Raw genomic sequence first — 20,326 nt, 5'->3', positions numbered from 1 at the left:
TAACTCTCTTCCCATGTATGACTCCAGAGATGCTAAGTAGGGCTAGATGATAAGATAGCAAAAATGGCTGAGTCTCATCTACACTATAACTTCCATCATTCCTGCTACCGGTGGAGCAGCATGAAGCTAAAAAGTTTGCTATGATAGACAAGGCTATGTGCAGCATAAAAGATCTTACTATCTCCAGTGAAAGAAAGTGTGTCCCCACCTGTCTTTTGTTATGATTCTACAGTCTCCAGAAAGTGGAAAGGTATGCAGCCAATCTCTGTCTCACTCCTGCTGTCCTGCCATCTACAGAGGAGACTCTAACCGACACCAACTTCCTCGTTTTGAATGTGATGACAAAGAGTCCTGTGGCACCTTATAGACTAACAGACGCATTGGAGCTTTCGTGGGTGAATACTGAGTCTGACGAAGTGGGTATTCACCCACGAAAGCTTAAGCTCCAATATGTCTGTTAGTCTATAAGGTGCCACAGGACTCTCTGTCGCTTTCTACAGATCCAGACTAACACGGCTACCCCTCTGATACTGTAAATGTGGTAACTTTGTAGTAAGGAAGCCAGCCACCCAGCAGCCTCCTCACACAGATATTAGCTGCCAAAGAACCTAATGACATTTGCCTACTCATCTTAATTTTGAACAGAACATCAGGATACTGCACTCTTTTTCATGACTACAGTTTGCTTGAGTCATTGTGCTGGAGGCTGACTCCAGTGGGCTGTTAAGTTAGACTTTACTGCCAATGATCTAAAATGCTCCCGATTACTGATACAGCAGAGCATATAAGCAGCATTTAAGAAATTGGGAACATAAAGCCTATGGTCCATTTGCTCCTGCATCTGCCGTTGTCCTTGGCCAATACCTACTGTTTAGGGGAGGAATATGGAATGCTTGAGAATGGAAGATGATCTGGTGGCACACTCCTGCAGAGTGCCAGAACCTCCCTGGCCCCACCTCTTCCCCTCCTGTGTCCTGCCCCCATCCACTCCTCTTCCCCACCTGTCTCTCACTGCCTTTCCCCTCTTACCCCTGCCCTGGATTTTAAAAGGGCTGGGTCATTTTATGACCAATTGGTAATAACTTTTGTCCATGTGCCAATTAAAGCTAATCTCTTTCATTGCAGAGTGTAAATTCATCCCCTACAGCTGTTGGGAATAAATCCTTCTCTCCTGGGCACAGTTGCCCCAGTAGTCAGTTGCATTGCAGTGGAGTGTGCTTTGCTCTAGTCTGAAGAATTGCCAATAATACAAACATCTTCCATCCAAGGATCATGGGGAGTTTAACAAATGTGAATTTATCCTCACGGTCCCCGAGTGCAACATAGACCAGTTTTACGGTCTCCATCTGACATATATGGAAGGTGAGACACAGGCCTGGTCTACACTATGCGTTTATACCGATTTTAGCAGAGTTAAACCGATTTAACGCTGCACCTGTCCACACAACGAGGCCCTTTATATCGATATAAAGGGCTCTTTAAACCGGTTTCTGTACTCCTCCCCGACGAGAGGAATAGAGCTGAAATCAGTATTACCATATCGGATTAGGGTTAATGTGGCCGCAAATCGACGGTATTGGCCTCCGGGAGGTATCCCACAGTGCACCACTGTGATCGCTCTCGACAGCAATCTGAACTCGGATGCACTGGCCAGGTAGACAGGAAAAGCCTTGCAAAGTTTTGAATTTCATTTCCTGTTTGGCCAGCCTGGAGAGCTCACCAGCATAGGTGACCACACAGAGCTCATCAGCACAGGTAACAATGCAGTCTCCTGAGAATCGAAAAAGAGCTCCAGCATGGCCCGCACGGGAGCTACTGGATCTGATCGCTATATGGGGAGAGGATTCTGTGCTAACAGAACTCTGTTCCAAAAGATGAAATGAAAAAACATTTGAAAAAATTTCCAAGGCTATGATGGAGAAAGACCACACCAGGGACTCAGTGCAGTGCAGCGTGAAAGTTAAGGAGCTCAGAGAAGCCTACCAGAAAACCAAAGAAGCAAACGGAAGGTCCGGGACAGGGCCGAAAACATGCCGCTTCTACGCTGAGCTGCATGCAATTCTAGGGGGGTCCGCCACCACTACCCCACCCCTGTCCATGGATTCCAAGGTGGGGGTGGTAATCGCAGCCATGGCTGAGGATTCTGCGGATGGGGAAGATGAGGAGGAGGAAGAGGAGGACGAGCTTGCAGAGAGCACACAGCACTCCGTTCTCCCCAACAGCCAGGAGCTTTTTCTCACCCAGACGGAATTACCCTCCCAGCCCTCCCAAGCCACTAGCCCAGACAGTGAAGCCATGGAAGCGACCTCTGGTGAGTGTACCTTTGTAAATATAAAAGATGGTTTAAAAGCAAGCGTTTTTTAATGATTGATTTGCCCTGAGGACTTGGGATGCATTTGCCTCCAGTACAGTTATTGGAAAAGTTTGTTAACATGTCTGGGGATGGAGCAGAAATCCTCCAGGGACATCTCCATGAAGCTCTCCTGGAGGTACTCCAAAAGCCTTTGCAGAAGGTTTCTGGGCAAGGCAGCCTTATTCCGGTCACCATGGTAGGACACTTGACCGCACCATGCATGTAGCAAGTAATCTGGTATCATTGCATGATAAAGCCTAGCTGCGTATGGTCCCGGTGATTGCTGGCATTCAAACAACATCCGTTCTTTATCTCGCTGTGTTATCCTCAGGAGAGTGATAATGTTCATGGTAACCTGTTTGAAATTCAGGAATTTAATTAAGGGGACAGAGATGGCCATTCCTACTGGGCTATTTGCCTGTTGCTTAAAAGAAATCCTTCCTTGCAGGTAGCCAAGCGGGAGGAGGGGAGGGAGGGGAATGGCGCTGAGCTTTTTCGCGTTTGGCTAGCAGGGATCTTCCCTGCTACCAGCCACGCGGAGGGGGGGAAGGCAGGTGATTAGCAGTGATCTTCCATGATACCAGCCACGCGGTGGGGGGAGGGGTAAAGCGATCATCCGAGATAATTGGATGGGGGGGTAGTTTCTGCTGCTGCATGTTAACAGAAAAGAAACAGCACTGAACGGGCTTAGCTTGGTATTTGGGAAAGGAGGGCACTGTGTATATGAAGGCTGCAGAAGCCGAAAGACAATGGCTTACCATGGCCGCATGCAAGCTGAATTCTGATGCCCGGACCTGCATCTGTGAGATCTCTAACACCAGAGCCGCAGGCACTCAATATTAAGATGCAAAATGCGACCTTGTACTGAAATCACATGTGCTATGTAAGGTGAATAGTGTTGTTCACTGTGAAAGAGTATAACCATTGTTCTGTAAAATGTATCTTTTAAAATACTTCTCTCCCTTTTTTACCTCCCTCATGCAGCTGCAAATTATTCAAGCCTCCCTACTCCATCCCGAAGGCTATCTCAGATAAGGCGGAGGAAAAAGAAGACGTGAGACGAAATGTTCTTGGAAATGATGGAAGTAATCCGCAATAAAAGAGCTTATCTGAATGAGTGGAAGGACGTGGTATCAAATTACAGGAAAGATGCCAGTGAACGTGAGGACAGGAAGGATCAACGTGAGGATAGGAGGGACGAACGTGAGGAGAGGAGAGACGCTCAAGATGCGAGGTGGCAGCAGGAAGATCAGAGGTGTAGGCAGGAAGATATGCGGTGGCAGGATGCAACACTGGGGCTGCTGTGTGATCAAACTGACATCCTCCGACGTCTGGTGGAGCTTCAGGAACAGCAGCAGGGTCAGAGTGCTGCTGCAGCCCCTGTGTAACCACCCTCACCATGTTCCATATCTTCCTCACCCAGACATGTAAGAACGCATGGGGGAAGGCTTCGTGCACCCGCCCACTCCACCCCCGTGGACAGCCCAACCAAAAGGCTGTCATTACTTTGAAATGTTTTTAGTGACCTTTTCCTTCCCTCCTATCCTCCTCCCAAACCACACCCAGGATACCTTGTCAGTTCTCTCCCTCTTTTTATAATGACTTTTTAATAAAGAATACATGCTTTTTAAACGATAGTGACTTTATTTCCTTAAGCAAGCTGTAATCGAAGGGGGAGGGTGGGTTGCTTACAGGGAATGAGTCAATCGGGGGGGGGGTTCATCAACAGGAAACAAACACAACAGTCACACCGTACCCTGGCCCGTGATGAAACTCGTTTTCAAAGCTTCTCTGATGCGCACCGCTTCGTGGTGTGCTCTTCTAATCGCCCTGGTGTCTGGCTGCGCGTAATCAGCGGCCAGGTGATTTGCCTCAGCCTCCCACCCCACCATAAAGGTCTCCCCCTTACTCTCACAGAGTTTGTGGAGCACACAGCAAGCAGCAATAACAATGGGGACACTGATTTAGCCGAGGTCAGAGCGAGTCAGTAATGTGCGCCAGCGTGCCTTTAAACGGCCAAATGCATATTCTACCAGCATTCTGCACTTGCTCAGCCTGTAGTTGAACTGCTCCTGACCACTGTCCAGGCTGCCTGTGTATGGCTTCATGAGCCATGGCATCAAGGGGTAGGCTGGGTCACCCAGGATAACTACAGGCATTTCAACATCCCCAACTGTTATTTTCTGGTCTGGGAAGTAATTCCCTTGCTGCAGCCGTTTAAACAGAGTAGTGTTCCTGAAGACTCGAGCATCATGAACCCTGCCTGGCCATCCCACGTGGATGTTGGTGAAACGTCCCTTGTGATCCACCAGTGCTTGCAGCACCATTGAAAAGTACCCCTTGCGGTTTACGTACTGGGTGCCCTGGTGCTCCGGTGGCAAGATAGGGATATGGGTTCCATCTATGGCCCCCCCACAGTTAGGGAATCCCATTGCAGCAAAGCCATCCACTATGACCTGCACGTTTCCCAGAGTCACAACCTTTCATAGCAGCAGCTTAATGATTGCTTTGGCTACTTGCATCACAGCAGCCCCCACAGTAGATTTTCCCACTCCAAATTGATTCCCGACTGACCGGTAGCTGTCTGGTGTTGCAAGCTGCCAGAGAGCTATCGCCACTTGCTTCTCAACTGTGAGGGCTGCTCTCGTCTTGGTATTATGGTGTTTCAGGGCAGGGGAAAGCAAGTCACAAAGTTCCATGAAAGTGCCCTTACGCATGCGAAAGTTTCGCAGCCACTGCAAATCGTCCCAAACCTGCAAAACTATGCGGTCCCACCAGTCTGTGCTTGTTTCCTGGGCCCCAAATCGGCGTTCAATGGCTAGAACCTGCCCCATTACCAGCAGGATCTCCAAAGCACAGGGGCCCGCGGTTTGAGAGAATTGTGTGTCCATGTCCTCATCACTCTCGTCGCCGCTCTGCCGTAACCGCCTCCTTCTCGCCTGGCTTTGCAGGTCCTGGTTCAGCATAGACTGCACGAGAATGCGCAAGGTGTTTACAATGTCCACGATTGCGCTATTGATCTGAGCAGGGTCCATGCTTGCTGTGCTATGGCGTTTGCACAGGTCACCCAGGAAAAAAGGCGCGAAACAGTTGTCTGCTGCTTTCACAGAGGGAGGGTGAGGCTGTACCCAGAACCCCCCGCAACAATGTTTTTTGCCCCGTCAGGCACTGGGATCTCAACCCAGAATTCCAAGGGGCGAGGGAGACTGCGGGAACTATGGGATAGCTATGGGATAGCTACCACAGTGCAACGCTCCGGAAATCAACGCTAGCCTCGGTACATGGACGCACACTGCCGAATTAATGTGCTTTGTGTGGCTGTGTGCACTCGACTTTATACAATCTGTTTTACAAAACGGGTTTATGTAAAATCGGAATAATCCTGTAGTGTAAACGTACCCACAGAGACGCAATTTGCACAGCATCACACATTGTCATGCCTCGTGGCTGGAGCATGAATCGGTAGCCAAGAATGGGAGCTGAAGGTCAGAGCTGACCCACCCCTTTTAAATCAAGCCCCAGTAATTAGCTCTGACCCCTTGGAGCAGTGAATGCCACAGGATGGCTATAGCCTTCATGAAGTATTTCCCTCTATTGCAGTGTTTCCCAAACTTGGGACATCGCTTGTATAAGTAAAGCCCCTGGTGGGCTGGGCTGGTTTGTTTACCTGTCCTGTCCACAGGTTCGGCCGATTGTGGCTCCCACTGGCTGCGGTTCACTGCTTCAGGCCAATGGAGGCTGCAGGAAGCAGCGCAGGCCAGGGGATGTGCTGGTATCCCAGCATAAAGCAGTGTAGGGTTTTTGGGTGGTTGATTGTTTTTTTTAACCTCAATGTAGCTTTGAACCACCACCTCAGCTGTACTCCTCCAAGACAATACAGCTCACAAAGTCCAGGCCTAAGCACTTGAAAGCTGGAGAAAGCATTCTCAGTGAAGGGGATCTGGCTGTGGAACAAACTTCTGAAGCTCTCAGATGAATACAGTCTGACCATAGTGAGGGAATGCTGTAAAACTTTCCTCTTTGCAGAATCTTTTCCACTATAAGACAGACATTCACAATACCGACACTCCCATCTGTTCCTGACCCCTACCCCAACCAGCCAAAAACCAAAACCTGACCCCAAAGATGAAGAAAAGCCAGAGACTCCAGGAAGTCAGCTCGAGGATTAGCTTTCGCTATTGATTTGAGGTGGAAGGTGATGGTTGGCAAGGTAAAACCCTAAGATAGATGTGGCCGGTTGAGGGACACCCCCCAACCTACCATCCACATCAAGGTAAAATGACAACTTGCCTTGTCTACACCAGGATTTTGCAGTATGTTAGCTAGCTCACCGTAAAACACCCACTTTTTCCTGGTGTAAGCACAAGATATAGGGCCTGGTTTCCCATGCCCTGCAGCTAGTGCAGTAATTTACTGCATTGCAAAATGGGGTGAAATGCTACCAAATCAGGATAGAAGCACTTAATGCCCACCTTGTGCCAGTATAAATGTCTGGACAAGGTGCAGGGTAAGAGAGAATCAGGGCCCAGTTGACTATGTTTTACAGATAACACAAGCACCGTAGATGTGAAGCTGTTTATCAGAGAGGGGCTGTGGTTCTCTGGATGCAGGGGGGGGCCTGTTGCCTCAGAGAGCAGTGCTCTGGCACAGACTTCCTGTGTGATCTGGCACAAGTCACTTAGCCTCCCTGTGAATGGGGGAAGTACTGTTTGCCCTATGTCACCTTCCTCCCCCCACTTAGAATCTTCAATAAATACATGTTGGACTGTGCAGAGAAAAATGAAAGTAAAAATAGCACCTTCTTCTTTAGCCAGACTGTTCCCCATGTGGAGTGAGTCACGTCTGCTGACTTAAGAAGCGGAGCCTGATCTAGGTCACTTTTTTCTCATGTTTGTCTTGCAGAGCCAATGCAGAGTGAACTGGAGCCTGTTCTAACTCACACACCATCCACGGAGTTGTTAACTAATGTTCCTGCTGCAGAATCATTATCACTGGTTGCCAGCGCCCCAACTGCACTCCCGGCCAATGACATGCAAGATAACTGGAAAAATGTAAACCTGGAAGCTGACAGACCTAGAGTTAAGTGCAGCACAAGAGAATACACAAACTCAGGAAACAAGATGGTAAACAGCTTGGGAGTCAGGAAGAGGTGATGGGAATAGGATCATCCAATGGTCACAAGATAGTTTCTAAACATAAGCAGGCCTGACTGGCTGTCATTCTCAATAAGGACTCTACACCAGTGCTTCTCAAAGCCGGTCCGCCGCTTGTTCAGGGAAAGCCCCTGGCGGTCCGAGCCGGTTTGTTTATCTTCTGCGTCCGCAGATTCGGCTGATCGCGGCTCCCACTGGCTGCGGTTCACCGTCCCAGGCCAGTGGTGGCTGCAGGAAGTGACGCAGGATGAGGAATGTGCTGTAGGGTGATCAGATGTCCCGATTTTATAGGGACAATCCCAATTTCTGGGTCTTTTTCTTATATAGGCTCCTATTACCCCCCACCCCCATCCCGATTTTTCACATTTGCTGTCTGGTCACCCTAATGTGCTGGCCGCCCTTCCCGCAGCTTAAATTAAGTCACTGGAGCAACCCCTATATACACCAGTTGAGAATCTGACCCTACTGAGTCAAGTTCAGGTCACTTTGAAATAATGGCCCTTTTGCAGTCTGATTCTCACTGCAGTAGAAAGAGAGAGCCTGGAGCATGGTGCCTGGTGCGGGGCCCAAGGCCTGAACCAAAGTCAGCAAAAGATATATAAAAAAAGCAGATGCTTGCCTGCAATTTCACTGTCTGGTACATGAACTTGGCACAGGTAATGTTAGCATTGCTAAAAACAAACCGAATATGTAAACACATTCCAGACTAGCACAACTACACCCCAACCAAGCACAAGATCCATGGTTGGCAGAAGTGATGAATAGTGCGTGATGTTTTGTCTGAAACATCAGGAGTAAAGTACAAATTCAGGTGGTGAAGGGGCGGGGGTCTATCTCGCCTTAACCCCTTTTTCAGCCTAGGGGTCAGCAAAAAGTTCCATTGTTGACTGAGCTGAGTCCTTGCCACTGGGTACTCGTGTGTTAGAACACCTGCAGTGTGTTAGTATACCTGCAGATATTGATCCAGGGAACTAATCCTGTATCTTGAGGGCAATAGCTGGCTGAGCACCTTCACCACTGAACCGAGTCTGTGGTCTTTCTGGGTCTGCTGGGCTAGCTATCTGCGTAGAGCTGAGACAGCACACGGAGAAAACACACACACGCACGTCAACAGAGAACAGTCACAAGCACTGTATAACACGAAAGCCAACCATGACCAGCTTATTTTTTTAACTCCGCTTCCACTATCTTTACTATGCCCCAAATCCTGTTTGTTAGTTAAAACATGTTATGAACACATTCTAACACAACTTGTTTTCCTAGTCTGGATGCAGCCTTTGCATTGTCATTTACACTGTACAAAGTGAGTGCCAAGTGGGTATATGATTTGCAAATGATTTACACCCTTGTTGCAAAGGGGTAAAAGTCTACAAAACATGGATGTCAGTGGAGAATTGGGCCCAGAATTTCTAGCCTATGTTAGTCACAAGCATATATGCTCTTGAACAAGAATTTTGATGGAAAATTAATTTGATGCAAAATTTGATACAAGCAATTCACAAGGCTGGTCTGTTTTCGGAACTCCAGCAAAAAAAGCCGGTCCAAGCAGCTTCAGCTGTAGTTAAATCGATCTAACCCCTGGTGTAGATGCAGCTAGATAGATGCTTCTGTCCTTCTAGATACTGTTGCTTGGGGAGGTGGTGTTCCTAAAGAGACAGATAAACCCCTTTTGTCACTCTAGGTTGCATTTACATTGAAGTTATGGCAGGATAGTCCCCGTAGTAGACATGGCCTGAGTCAGGGGACCCAGTTATCCCGCAGTTGGTCCCTGACTCAGCTGCAACAGGATTAAAATGTTGCAAGGACTGGCCAAGCGTTTAGCCCAGTTAAAAGGACAAGGTTAAATCCTGTCTGTGCTCAACCTTCGAACTGTGTTGTAACTGGGTCAGAGGACAACCGTGTTGTATTGAGATAGGGAACAACAGTGTTTGTAAGCAGGTCTCATTAGGTTAAAGCTGAAGTGTAGATGAGCCCTTTTTGTCTAGGACAATTTGGACAGAGAGCTGATCACTGTTACAGGTGTATTGTAGACAAGGGTTAGGCCCAATGGCCTGTGATGGGATGTTAGATGGGGTGGGATCTGAGGGCTTGTCTACATCAGAAAGTTGCAGCGCTGGTGAGGGAGTTACAGCGCTGCAACTTAGGAGGTGTCCACATCTGCAGGGCACCACCAGCGCTGCAACTCCCTGTTTGCAGCGCTGGCCGTACTCCCGTTTTGTCTCGGGTGTAGAGGATCCAGCGCTGGTGATCCAGCGCTGGTAATCAAGTATAGACACTTACCAGCGCTTTTCTTGACCTCCGTGGAATAAGCAGGTATCCCAGCATACCTGAGGAAGCCTCTGGTAATCAAGCTGGTCTCCTTCCCCGGCTTGCTCTCGCGTTCCCCGAACCCCGAGCAAGCAGGTCTCCTTCCCTGAGGTTTGCTGGGTGGTTCCGGGAACGCGAGAGCAAACCGCGGCGAAGCTGGTCTCCTTTCCCGGTTTGCTCTCTCGTTCCCCGAACCCCCGAGCAAGCAGGTCTCCTTCCCTGCGGTTTGCAGGGTGGTTCGGGGAACGCGAGAGCAAACCGCGGCGAAGCTGGTCTCCTTTCCCGGTTTGCTCTCTCGTTCCCCGAACCCCCGAGCAAGCAGGTCTCCTTCCCTGCGGTTTGCAGGGTGGTTCAGGGAACGCGAGAGCAAACCGCAGCGAAGCTTGTCTCCTTTCCCGGTTTGCTCTCTCGTTCCCCGAACCCCCGAGCAAGCAGGTCTCCTTCCCTGCGGTTTGCAGGGGGGTTCGGGGAACGCGAGAGCAAACCGCAGCGAAGCTGGTCTCCTTTCCCGGTTTGCTCTCGCGTTCCCCGAACCCCCCTTGAAGCCGCCCAACAGCGCTGCAGTGTGGCCACATCTAACACCACTTGCAGCGCTGGTTGCTGTAAGTGTGGCCACTCTGCAGCGCTGGCCCTATACAGCTGTACTAATACAGCTGTAACAACCAGCGCTGCAAAATTTTAGATGTAGACATGGCCTGAGTTACTACACAGAATTCTTTCCTGGGTGTCTAGCTGGTGAGTTTTGCCCACATGCTCAGGGTTTAGCTGATCGTCATATTTGGGGTTGGGAAGGAAATTTTCCTCCAGGGCAGATTGGCAGAGGCCCTGGAGGTTTTTCGCCTTCCTCTGCAGCATGGGGCATGGGTCACTTGCTGAAAGGCTCTCTGCACCTTGAAGTCTTTAAACCATGATTTGAGGACTTCAATGGCTCAGACACAGGTTTGATACAGGAGTGGGTGGGCGAGATTCAGGGGCCTGCATTGTGCAGGAGGTCAGACTAGATGATCATAATGGTCCCTTCTGACCTTAAAGTCTATGATTCTATGAGTTTAACTCAGCCCCAAACACATTAACAGTCATTAGAGCTGGTTGAGAATATTTTGCCACGATATTTATTTGTTGGAAAACATCAATCTGTCTAAACAGACTCTTTCCACAGGAAAGAGTCAGTTTTGATGAATTTTTAAACTTGAAAAATTAAATAAAAGTTTTGAAATTGTCAAGCTGGTTCCTTTTGACACTTCCAAAATGAAGAATTCCAGCTTTCCACTTCAAAGCAACTTTGAAATTTAAGCTAATTTTAGATTTTAAAAAAGTCACAATTGAAAGAAGACTGTTGAAATTACAGAAATAAAATGTTTCAATTTACCTGAATTGATTGTTATTTTTTGGTTAATCACATTATTTTGAGATTTCAATTCTTTTTCCTGATTTGGCATGCAAAATTTTTTCAAAATATTTTTGTTTTTTTTTGGTGGGACAGGAAAATTGTTTCCAGTCCAGCTACAAGCCAGTCTTGTCACGAAGCCAGCTTTATTACAAGAATTACTACTTGGCTTTCCACCCAGAAACAGCTACCTTCCCATGGCTTCAGTCTTTCATTCTGGGCATTGAGCAAGTAGCTGGCCCAGTTATTTAGCCATTGCCAGTATGTTTGTGGTTAAACTGCAAACAAAGAGGAAGTCTGTTCAAGCTATTACATTAGAAAGGACTTCTTGTCTCTTACAGAATGGTGTTGAAATGCTCCATTGAAATCTTAAACAGTGGTGATCAGCCCAGTGCCACTCTAGTGCTGCCTACACACAAAAGTTACAGTATATTGGCTTAGTTAAATCAACAAACCTATTTCAGCCGAGTGCATTCACACTGTTAAGCTTGCACTGCACAAGTGACATTGCATTTCAAGGCTTGTGTTCACAGGATATCCTGCAGCAGTAGTTTAACACTCTGAATGGGTAACACAAAGTCCGTTGTACTGCCTCCATGCCCACTGCATTCTGGGAAACTTGATGTGAACTGTGGGATAACCATGGTATCTGAGGGAGTTATGGGAGCAGAGGTCAAATGTCCATTCTCACTTTCACAGGATTCCAGAATTCACTGGTGCCTGCACTATTTCCAAATTGATCTCTGCCCCCAAGGATGAGGGCCAAATGAATGTAGTGCTTGCTAGAGGAATCTGCAGGCTGAGCAACCTAGTAGAAGAGAACCTGTGCTTTGATGTTGCTCAGGTACTCCTATAAGATCTAGCTTTGGAGTAGTTATACTTGGTGGACCAATACTTTTGGGCTGGCCAACACTGAATGGTGGCACTTGATCACTTTGGGGGCCAACAGTGGCTGCAGAAGGCCACGTTCCTGGAATTGTGGGCTGAGGGCTTGGCTACACTTGAAGCTCCAAAGTGCTGCTGCGGGAGTGCTCCCGGGGCAGCGCTTTGAAGTGCGAGTGTGGTCGCGGTGCCAGCGCTGGGAGAGAGCTCTGCCAGCGCTGCAGGTACTCCACCTCCCTGAGAGGATTAGCTTACAGAGCTGGGAGCACAGCTCCCAGGGCTGGGGCACTGTTTACACCAGTGCTTTACAGCGCTGTAACTTGCTGCCCTCAGGGGGGTGTTTTTTCATACCCCTGAGTGAGAAAGTTGCAGCGCCTGTAAAGCATCAGTGTAGCCAAGGCCTGAGTTTGTCCCAGCCGTGAAGCACAAGAACACCAGAATGAGAATATCCCTCTGCTTGGAGAAGCAAATGGCAATCCCACTATGAAAACATGTCACCCCAGATTACTGTCAGTACTCGGGAACCAGTTTCAGTGACGCAGTTGCAGAGGAGGTCTACAAAACTATTCAGCTCCTCTGGGGTTCATTTTGACCAGCTAACACATTTTCAGATACAACTTGCCCTGTCTACATTAGAGTTTTACAGCTTGTTTGTTAAAACATTTTGACATGTTTAAAAAATACACTTGCTATCCTAGTCTAGACATGCTCTGTCTTGCACTGGCTGTTATTTCCCTCTGTGCAAAGTGGATGTCAAATGCTACCAGATCAGACCCTGTGACATTTTACACCCCATCTGCATACACTTTGCACAATTATAAAGGTGGCACATGTGAAAGAGCAAGGAAGAATCAGGAACAGAAAGTTCTTAGGTAGTACAGTGCATTCAGTATGACTCTGTTAGGGCTGATCTACACTGGGAACTTACATCGGCATAGCTACGTCTCAGGTCTAGTCTACACTACAGACTGAGGTTGACATGAGGCATCTTACATTGACTTAACTCTGTAAGTGTCTACACTACAATGGGGCTCCCACCGATGCAAGTTGCCCACTACATCGACTTAATAACTCTATTTCCGCAAGAGGCATAGTGCTTAGGTCGATAGTTAGGGTGACACAGTGTCTGTGTAGATACTGTGTTAGTTACATCATCTGACAGCTCAGTGCCCCACTGCCGGGGCTGAAAGCTCAGAGTGCTGCTACTGCCTTTCGCTGAAGGAATGGAAGGAGAACCTGAGCGCTTCCCCTGCCCCAATCCCGCACAGGGAGGCAGCTGGGCTCGGGCTCTCATTCCCTCCCACCAATCCCTCACTGGGAGGTAGCAGCGGGGCTTTGGGCTGGCAGCTGGTGGGGCTCCAGTTGTCAGTTACATTGGTGGAAGAGCTCCTGGTGAGGACACGCACTGCCGACGGAAGGAGCTAGTGTGGACATGAAAAACTGCAGTAATTACTGCAGTGGCTGTATGTCAGCCTCAAGTATGTCCACTTAATTTTGTTACGTATACAAGACCTCAGGTGTGTGAAAAATCCACACCCCCAAGAAATGTAGCTATGCTGACCTAACTCTCAGTATAGACCAGGGGTCTCAAACATGTGGCCCGCAGAGTTATTTCCTGTGACCCACTAAGCTTCCCTCCCCCCAGTGCACCACATCCCTGCTCCTCTGCCTACCTTTAGGAGCTTCCTCCCACCAAACAGCTGTTTGGCAGCGCTTAGTGTTTTCTGGGGGGAGGAGGGGAGGCAGGGAGCCGCACGATCAGGGGAGGAGGTGGAGAAGAGGCGGAGCAGGGGTGCGGGCTTTGGGGAAGGGGTTGGAATGGGGGCAGGGGCAGGGCCTTGTGGAAGGGATGGAGTGGGGACAGGGCCAGGGGCAGAGTGGGGGGCTTTTGTATCTTTGTATTAAAAGGTGTTAGCAATGTGGCCCTTGGGCCAATGTACTAGCCCTCATGCGGCCTTCATGGTGATTTGACTTTGAGATCCCAAGTATAGATAGTGCCATCAACCTAGCTACCATCTACCTGCAGTGAGGGGGGGACCCCTCCTGTCGGCATAGGTGTGTGTGTATACTGAAGCCCTATAGCGGTGCAGGAGCAATGGTGCAGCTGAACCATTGTGGTGTTTTCAGTGTAGATCTACGCTTAGCATGGTTGTTGAGGCCTTCAGCATTGGAGCTAGTTGAAGAAAGGTTTTATGTTGAGAAAAAAATTGAAAGTGATGAAATTTTGTTTCATTTGAAACTTTTAATTTTATTAAACAAAAAATTCAAACGTTTTCAAAAAGTTTCACTTTAGCCATTTGTCACTTCTGTTATTTTTTCTCACCTTGGGGAAAAAAAGGTGAAGAGTAAAAAGGTGAATGAAAGTGGGGTGCTTTTTCCCTCCACTGACATAAAAACATTTTTTTAATGTTAGTGAGACAAGGTGAGTGAGGTAATATCGTTTATTGAGCCAATGTCTGTTGTTGAAAGACAAGCTTTTGAGATACACAGAGCTTTTACTCAGGTCTTTTAATATTGAATTTTTTCACAGAAAAACTTGGAATTTCAAAGGACCCAGCATGATGCCACAAAACATTTTCATTTCTTCAAAACACCTTTTTTTTGCCAAAATTTGTTTTAAGTTGAAACATTTCAACCAGTTATATTGAACATACATTAACCAAGGGATTAGATTTTAGTCACTTTTAGAGAGAAGTGTGCCCTCTCGTGTCTGACTGGTACAACTGCAGTTAACTATCAAGATACAGAGTATGGTCTGTTTTATCTATTCCCATAGCAGGAAGATCACTGTGTTGTTATTAACAATTTTCTAGAAGTAGAAGACTTTCACTAAATAGATGTTGGTCCTGAAGGACCTGGAATGGAAGTGATAAGATCTGGATTATGCAACAGGTTCAAGACACAGAAGAATTTATTACAGTGACCAGCTTGACACACAATGACAAGCTTCTAATTAAAAATGATTAACAAACCTATGATTACTACCCAGTTCCCAGCAAGAATTGGCTATTATCCCAGGCTTTTCTGTAGGGATTTACTAAGGGATTGTGTACTGGCTATAGGGGAGCATTTCTGGCTACTGCAAAGCAGGATGCAACAGGGCAGGGGGCCTGATCCTCCTCTACCTTCCATCTCATGCAGGGGGTACAGAATGCTACCATATCAGGATGACAGTACATGTATATATGTCTACACAAGGTACAAAGCATGCCCTGGGACTAAAGTACCATATACCTCTATTTTACTAGGACAGTCCCAATTTTTCATAGTTTTTCACTTAGGTGCCTGTTCCATTATAAAAATGACAAAGGCACTTAATTCACTTAGGCATTTTACCCATAACAGCCCAGTGTCCCAGGAACATTTGGAACACCTGAAATGTCCTCCCTCCTGTTCATTTCATCAATCACAACATTTGAGGTTCTTACGAACCCAAAATACTTATTTAAGATGTGCAGCAATAAATATGTAGAACATGTTCTGTGTTTGCCTGGAACAAACATGTTTGGGATAAAGAGAAAACCTGAACAAGTACATACACTATCAGAGCTATTTTGTTTTCCAGAGTGAATGTTAATGATACCTATTCAGTGTTTCATGATAAAGACTGCATGTCTGTAATGGAGGTCATGGAAGTCACAGATTACGTGACTTTCCGTGACCTCTGTGACTTCTGCAGCAGTTGGTGTGGCTGGCCCTGCGCCGCTTCCCACAGCCACATCGGCCCGGAGCAGCGAACTGTGGCCAGTGACAGCCGTGATCTGTCAAACCTGCAGATGGAGCAGGCAAACAAACCGGCCCGGCCCACCAGGGGGCTTATCCTGGTGAGCCGTGGGCCAAAGGTTGCTGATCCCTGAACTAAAGTATGTTTACACTATGAAGCCTATGTCAGCATAGCAGTACTGGCATAGCCCCCTTTTTTTCTCTCCCCCCTTCGCACATGCAGTATTCGCTAACAGGAGTTCCAAACATCGTTAACAGATGCCCTCTTCTGTCAACACAGCTGCATCTATACTGGGACTTTTGTCAGTATGCCTGCATAGGTCAGGTGTGTGTTTTTTTTCACACCTTTAACATAGCTATGCTGACATAACTTTTAAGTGTACACCAAGCTTGACACAGCCCAAAAATGTGGAGTGTGCAAATGTGGCTTAAAGCTCTGGTCACAGTTCAAGGCAACAGCACCCGCATCCCCCTTCCATGACCCAGCAAGGGCACCCACTTCTAGGCTCCTCAGCTGTTTCTTGGGCAGAGACTGGGGTGACCAGATGTTCCGATTTTACAGGGATAGTCTCGATTTTTGGGTCCTTTTCTTATATAGGCTCCTATTACCACCTACCCAGTCCCGATTTTTCACGCTTGCTGTCTGGTCATCCTAGCGGAGACCCACGTCTCGTTCTCTCCTGATCAGGGCTTTTTCCAGGCTGCACGGTTCCCTGCCTATGCTGTGAGATCCTCAGAAAGCCAGACTGCATAAACCAACATGCAATTGCCATTTGCTTTCTCCTCAGAGACTATAAACAGCATAATTGTCCACAGTTGTGTTCCCACGCAGCTTTTTCTAGGGAAGCACATTTATTCTTAAGGAGAAAGTAGTACTGAGAAAACAACAACAGGGAGGGATGTAAAATATTAAATGGTTAACCAGTAAGCATTAGTCTTACCAGTTAACCCACCTTAACCATTAACCCAGCCCCGGGCCAGCCGGCCAGAGCAACCCCAGCCCCTTTCCTTTTAATTGGTTAACTGATTGAACAATATAATTTTAAACATTTACATGGTTAACTTTTAAAACAATATTTAGATCCCTAATTAAAAAACCTACATACATGCTAGAAAGCTTACCAGATGCCTCCTCAACTTCAGTCCTTACAACCCTTCTCAGAAAGGATACTCTGTGCAGGAGGGCCTCAATCCTATCTGTTTGCTGGATCAGAAAGGAGGCCTGCCTCTGAGTCAGTTTAAATTCAGGCTATTTATCCAAAAGCCATTTCTTTGTCCGTTGGTCTCTGGAGAATCCAGTCTGAACCAGCATATGGGCTTCCCTAGCAGTGGTACTTCTCTGGAGGTGTTACAGCCTAAGAAAATGTGCCTAATCACCCCTCAATGTTTTCAGTTCCTGGAAGGCTGTGGTCCACCTCCCCCATGGTATTACATACAATCCCTAGCCCATGATACATAAACTTAATACAAACAAAATCTCCCAAAGATATTGCAGGAAATTGCCATATCTATCACAGCAATGGAGCACCTTAGAAGGTTCACCGACCTTGTTCGCTGTGTGTGTGCGCGCACGTGGTGGCGGGGATGTCTTTCAGATAAGACTTCAAAAATTAAGGGCCCCTGTCTATACTGCATGGACATTAAAGACCCCAGGTCCTGACTCTCCATCATTCTGTACCTTGTGCAGTCATTTACACTGGTACAATGCAAATGTAAAATGCTACACCCATTTTACATTTGCTCTGCCTGTTAGAAATATCTTCATAAGGTGCATGGCAACAGAGAATCAACCTCCACTTCCTCCCCCACTTTTTTTAAAGCTAAAACTCAATTTTCCTGACTCTGAAGGATGAAACTCTGAGTCAGCCCTGCTGGAATTACAGCTTGCAATTCCCTGGCATTTAAGGATGTCAATCCTGATGTCTAGTGTAAGCCACCAGCCTTGCTGCACATCATTGTGTGTATGTTTTATAACAGATGGAATGAAGAATGGGCTATCTGCCATCATTTAAAACTATGTAACAGTGACTGTACAGATCTGATTTAAGATAACAAATTAAGATAATATTGCCCCCAGGATGCTAAATATGGGACAATTATGCATTTGGGCAGTTCTGAAGCAGTTATGTTCGATTCGTCCCCATGCTGAGGCAGTACATGTTCCAACTTATTTTTAAACCAACCTACATTTATAATCTCTGCTTTAAGAGCAAAACCCAATTTAGCCTTAACCATGAAACCATGACTAGTGCCTCCATAGTAAGACGACTATAAAGACCCCTTCATTATAGAGAGAAACTTTTCAGAGTCTAAACCAGGAGTGGGCAAATTTTTTTGCCCGAGGGCCACATCTGGGTATGGAAATTGTATGGTGGACCATGAATGCTCATGAAACTCAGGGTTGAGGGAGTGAGGGCTCCAGCTGTGGGTGCGGGCTCTGGAGTGGGGCCAGAAATGAGGAGTTCAGGGTGCAGGAGGGGGCTCTGGGCTGGGGTGTATGGGGAGGGTGGGGGCTCCAGGCTGGGACCAAGGGGTTCAGAGAATGGGAGCGGGATCAGGGCTGGGGGTCGGGGCACAGGAAGGGGTCAGGGTTGCAGCCCCAGGTGGCCCTTACTTCAAGCAGCTCGCGGAAGCAGCGACAAGTCCCCCCTCTGGCTCCTACGCGAAGGTGCTGCCAGGCGGTTCTGGATGCTGCCCCGTGCACAGGCACTGCCCCTGCAGCTCCCATTGGCAGCAATTCCAGCCAATTGGCGCTGCAGGGGTGACACTTGGGGAAGGGGAAACAGGCGGAGCAGGGCAATCCCGGACCGTGTTCCCCAGCAGGAGCTCCAGGGCCGGATTAAAATGTTTGAAGGGCCGGATCTGGCCCCTGGGCCATAGTTTGCCCACCCCTGGTCTAAACAGTGGAACCATTTTAACCTTTCCAAGGGTATAAACCTGCCACGCATCATGAAAAATAAAGGAGAATGACAAAAAGCAATGTCAGTGTTTCCATCAAAGACCTCATTTCTCAGGGAACAGATACAATACTGCAGCTCAGGTGAAATAACAGAAAATAAGGAAATTTGACCATTCGTTGTAGAAACCAAAAGCATGTTCCCAGAACATTGTTAAGGTCCCTTCCTATGCTGTGCAGTGATGGTCTATAAATGGGTTACAGGCTGTTCTTTGCCACTAACCTATGTGACTGCAGAATCTAAAGAAATCTGCAAAATGGTCCAGAGGTCCATGCTACATTAACAGTGGGGGTGGGTCTCAGTTCCAGTCCTTTTCTCTCCAAGGCCAGCCTGAGTTGGGAATGCTGCAGCTGATCAATATTAATAGCAATACAAGTCACTCTTGCTACCTGGAGAGGTCTATGCCTGCTGATTTGTTTTTATAGTGAACAGAATGCTAATTTCTGTTCCGCTTAGAGGATGCTGCCAGGGTGGGCATGTTCCAAGAAGGAACTGGACTTGTGTCCTGCCTTATTGGAACAATATTTTTTCCCCCAGGAAGAGTCCTCATTATGGGCCCAAATCTTCTAGTCTCCATGCACTTAAAACTCCCACTGGTGTCAATGGAATTTTGGAGGTGCACTGATTGGAGGACTGGGCCCTAAGGTGTTAGAAGATTAAGGCTTCAAACAACCCTCTTCCCATTTCACACAACGAAAACCTGCCCATTCTCCTTGGAGGATACAGGAGCCCAGAAGATCCTCAGCAAGTAGGAGGAGTGCAGTGTCAGCAGCAGACTCTCCTTTCCTCTGTGGCAGTCACATCATGGGCACTTCACGGGCATGGGCACCTGTTCAGTTTGGGGGGTGGAGCAAGGGCAGTCTTCGCCATTCTATCCTCCCTTGGAAGGGGATATCTGCACCTAGGTTGTTATTGTTTGAAGCAATGGTATCTCAGGCTGTGTTCACCTTTGAAGGGAGATTTGCACAGGTGAAGGCAGCCTGCCTAGAGAGAGAAGGATCCAGAGGAGCAGGAAGGGGGGATTCCTGGGATCGAAAGAGTGAGCTCTTCTGTGTCCCCATTTGAAGATGGGGTTTCAGGGGAATTCCACGTGATGACGACTTCTGAATTTCCAACCTCTTCAAGGAGAACACAGGTTAGCCTCTTGTTGGGTAACTTCTACATTTATACTCAGTGCAGAGGAATTTGTGCATTAAAAATAAACAAGAATAAGAACCCAGATGACTCCAGCTATTGAGAATCTCTTTCTCCAAAGGTTAGAGATTTAGCTCCTGCCTGTACAGGTTGGTGTTTGTGGGTCTGTTTTTCAGTCCCATGGTGCTAGGCACTGCATAAACATATAAATAGTCCCAGTGTGCAAGCCTCATTTTGCAATGGTACAGTATGTCTACCTTAGGTGTTTTCATCAGCATCATTATACTGCTGCAAATCTTCCTAACTCTAGACAAGCCCTTCTGAAATATGCCTTAGAAGTCATTGTGCAATCTCAGCCAGCAGATGTCTCCTTAATACACACTCTAGCTCAATTCACACACACAGCTTAACAGGGAAATGGACTTTCCAT

Source organism: Gopherus evgoodei, chromosome 22 (genome assembly GCF_007399415.2).
Source record: "Gopherus evgoodei ecotype Sinaloan lineage chromosome 22, rGopEvg1_v1.p, whole genome shotgun sequence".
NCBI classification, from domain to species: Eukaryota; Metazoa; Chordata; order Testudines; family Testudinidae; genus Gopherus; species Gopherus evgoodei.
The sequence above is the reverse complement of the archived record's forward strand: the minus strand, read 5'-3'. Positions refer to the sequence as shown.